The sequence below is a fragment of the Rhagoletis pomonella genome, unplaced genomic scaffold, assembly GCF_013731165.1.
Source record: "Rhagoletis pomonella isolate Grant_MI unplaced genomic scaffold, Rhpom_1.0 Rhpom_scaffold_00007, whole genome shotgun sequence".
Classification (NCBI taxonomy): Eukaryota; Metazoa; Arthropoda; class Insecta; order Diptera; family Tephritidae; genus Rhagoletis; species Rhagoletis pomonella.
In genome coordinates this window covers 63,326,954-63,331,118 of record NW_023458561.1, presented here as the reverse complement: position 1 = coordinate 63,331,118, position 4,165 = coordinate 63,326,954, and the positions used below count along the sequence as shown (strand labels likewise).

The 4,165-nt window shown below is 33.8% G+C and overlaps 1 pseudogene; it reads left to right on the top strand.

The window, feature by feature from the left end:
• The window catches only part of LOC118743948, an 8,980-nt pseudogene extending 6,581 nt beyond the window's left edge, over nucleotides 1-2,399 (top strand).
• Nucleotides 2,400-4,165: the final 1,766 nt, after the last annotated feature.

The window sequence follows — 4,165 nt, the reverse complement described above, 5'->3', positions numbered from 1 at the left end:
CATTTAGAATCGAGTAATGTTTTTGGCTAGAGGGAGCACAAGCTATGGCATACTAATAAATAAAACAATTCTCTGATAAAACCGATAAGGAGATTTCATATTTGTGGTATTAGTACAAAATTCTGTAGTTAACTGCCGATTTTTAGTTAACTACGCACTGTGAATTTGGCCCTTAGGAGGGCCAAAAATTTATAAATATAATTTTCCAAGACTTCTTGAAATTTGTATTGCCGCTAAAGTAATGTATTCATGCTGTTTTAGCGAAATTAAACGGAAAGTGGCACAGTTGTAGCTTTCCTGTGGCGAAAAGTAAAAGTAAGGAATCCAAGTCAATCGAAATTTTTACGAAAATTTATTTTTAATTTTATATGAATTTTGTTAAAAAAAAAAACTATACTTTTATAAAAAAAAATATTTAAATTATAAAATAAATATGTAGTAAAACCTTTTCAATATGTGAGTGGCGTATAGGTATGTTAAGCACTATAGCAGCATTCTAGTTCAGAACCTGTAGCTTTTCCTGCAGCGCACTTAAGGCAAAAGTGACGATTTAGCTGGACAAAAATCGAAAATTGCGAAAATATTTAACATCTATAAAAATACGTATGAACGTGCCTTAATGTTTGACTAACTAAGGGACAGTATTATATGTGAATCAAAGTTTTGCATTATGTTACTAGAGTACCATCAACTTGTCAAATGCATATCGTGCGCATAGGCACCTCAATCAGTCATACGCGGTAGCCCTGTATTAATTATAGTATGTTTGGACGTAAGTTTTTAGAATTAATTTTATATTAAAGAAGGACTATTTGCAAGTAAGTTATTCCGTTTTTCATTATGTTATGTGTAACAGTTTTAAAATTGTGGCTATTCAAAAAAGTTCTATAAAATTCACTAAAAAAGTAGTTATTTCGTGGATGATAAAAAAAAGCACCCCAGAGTACCCTCTATGTGTTAAAACCGAAAATTACTTGGAGTTATAAAAACTTTGGTTATGTAAGAGTTAAAAAAAAATAGTAACTCGCGAATTTTCTGCTTTCTGAAATTAAAAAATTATACAACAGGCATGTAAATCTTTAAGTGCTGTTATACAATTTTTTCTGAAATGTATTTGTGTTTCTTGCTGTGATCTTAAATTTTAGTCATGGTAAGTAAAATCTTATGAAGTGAGTTGTTTGACATTTGGAGAAGTGTTGCTGAAACTTCTAAAAGACAACAAGGTGTCCGTGATTATGTGATTAGTAAATTGAAAGAATTATCTGATGAAAATGCTCGTTCCAAGTAAATAAAGTAAATTAAGTAAATGACTTTAGATTCGTAATCAGCAACCCAGAAAACCCCCAGATACCCAGTTACATAGAAATCTACCGATTTTTTTTTTAATTTTCGTCCGCCATATTGGATCCGCCATTTTGAATTTTTGGTAAATGACTTTAGATATGTAATCAGCGGCCCAGAAAACCCCCAGATACCCAGTTTCATAGAAATCTACCGATTTTTTTTAATTTTCGTCCGCCATATTGGATCCGCCATTTTGAATTTTTGACAAGTGACTTCAGATTCGTGATCAGTGACCCAAAAATCCCCTAGGTAAGAAGTTGTGTAAAGATCCATCAACGAGTATCTGTTTAAATAGTTTCGTCCAGCTAGATTTGCGATCCGAACCACTGTGCAGCGTTAGCAACTTACAAAGCACAATACACAGCTATAAAATAATAATCCTTTCTGATAAAATACTTTTGCTTTTGTATTTGTAATTGCATTCAAATTTATGTATGTAGATATATAGAAATTCAGTTTTGCACTCAGTCCATTATTATTTATGGTCATTGGCTTATCACTACGACGCCTCTATGAACTCATAAATGCATTCAAGTTCATTGTTGGTTGATAAAAAAAAAAACAACAAATATAATTGTAAAACAAGTAGATAAACAAATAAATAAAAAACCATAGCCGTAAATGTTTGTGTTTTTTTTTTAATTAAGATAGCTGTTTATGAGTTTATATAGTACAATCAATTAGTTAAATAAATATCCATTAGTACATTCCTAATGTATCGGTATGTTCATGTATGTACATATATCGGTATTTGATATCGGTGTTTTAAACTTGCCGTAATATCATTTATTATGCTTTCATTGCTGTTGTTTGGATAACACTTCTTATTGACTTGCTGCAGTCATAAATCCAGCAAAGTACTAATTAAAATATTAAGCTTTTGTTTGAACTTTGTACTTCTTTATTCAAATAAAGTATTTTGTTTGGGTTAGGTAATGGTAGTTGCCCCATCGAATGCGGCACACTTGGGTCATCAGAAAGTTATCCAACTCTATATCAGTAATAACTCCATCAAAGGCACAGTCAGAAATTGGGGAGGCTTCGAGGGAATGTAGGTTGGCGAAACTCATGTTGCCTTCAATTTTGGAGGGTGGAGCCCGAATTTGCTTTAATGGAACAGATTGGCCTGCAGACAGCTTTTGGGACCGTTGACTGGACACTTTATGTGGCCTAACACCTGACTTTAATCGGCCTACATGACAACATCTTTTTCTGCCTTGTAGAGGATCATATGACCTAAGCATATCCCCGGATACTTTAAATTCACGTTTTTGTAACCCCCGTTTTTGTCTACCCCTTCGAACAATCTATCTAAGGTACATTCCATTTTTAGAGCCTATATGGAAACTGGTATTTGTAGCGTCATTACATTGTTCAACATCAATTGTTCCTTTGCTGGAGCGGCCATCCACGCTTTCGTTTCCGTCTAGGCCCCTAAGGTCAGGTACCCAGTACAAATGCATTTTTAATTTATTCTGCATTCTAAATAGGACACTTTTTGGTGTCATCATATTTATTGTGGTTTCATAGTAATTTCCGCTTGTGATATGCTACAATGCTTTGGGAGCTGTAATGACTTTTTTTATACCTATTGATTTGCAGTAGGCATTTGCTCCTACGCCTTCTAGAGTCTTTGAACTGTCTGTCTGTGAACCCATGAATTTTACTGCACAACTGTGCCTTGCATCTCTGCAATCGTTATTGATAAACTTTCACCGAATTGCATCATTCATCTATCTTTCCTTTCACATTGCGGGAGAGCTTACTATGCCCGTATGATGTGCTTTTCAACTAACCAGTAGCACTGAAGTTTCCGGTGCTATATTGTTAGAAGGCAGGTACTCTGCTGAGTAGTGTTTTTCATAAATTTTCTTATTCATTTCTCCACACTAGTACTTCGTAGAATAATACTGGTTTCAAAATTGCAGTGAATGACCCAAATGTCCTGTATTAGGGGACATGCTTCCGCCATTGCTGTTTTTATATATCGCACACCATCTTCAAAAGTGGCACAACTCAAAAATAACCGTTCATCAGAAAATGCGAAAAAATATTTTTTTTTTAAATGCCAAATTTTGAGTTGTGTCACCGTTGAAAATGGTGCTCGTTATGCAGTACATTGGTAAAGAGCGCTAGGACTGTTTTGTTGGCATTCATACATAAGTCTGTATTTTCTGACTATTTGTGAATATCGCGAAGTACTTGGTTAATCAACAAGCGCATCGTATGCCATTCACAGATAGCTCCACAGAGCTTTTAAAACAATAACAAGCCGAGATGTTTAGATCTGAATCCTCAGAGCCTTAGAACCTCAGAGTGATATTTAGTTTCACTGAATGTTTCGCTTTCTAAATTTCAAATAAAAATATGATTTTCTTCTGCTGTAATGTCCACTAAGTAATTTAATTTAGGCATCATAACGCCTGCCAGGTGTGCTAGTATTTTAAATAAATACTTTTTAAATCTAAATCTCCGTCTAGGTTCCCACGAAAGCGCTTTGTCGATCATAAACTCCACAGTCTACTGAAAATATTCTCTCAGTGGCTACAAATTCAATATTATCCGTATTATCTAAGGCCTCAATAAGTTCCTCTATCCACCAAAAGACAGAATAAAAAAAAACACTGTAACTGCCCCAAAAAAAAAAAATTATTTTCATTACCATTTCCTTTTCTCATTAAGTAAAGCAAATAGCTAAACATCTGCAACCATTTAAATGCATACAAATTCTCAAAATCGAACCAAAACTAACTCATAAATTGTTTGCAAAAATAAAGTGTGACAAAATTGAGTTTATTTTTCTAAAAGCATTAAAATATGT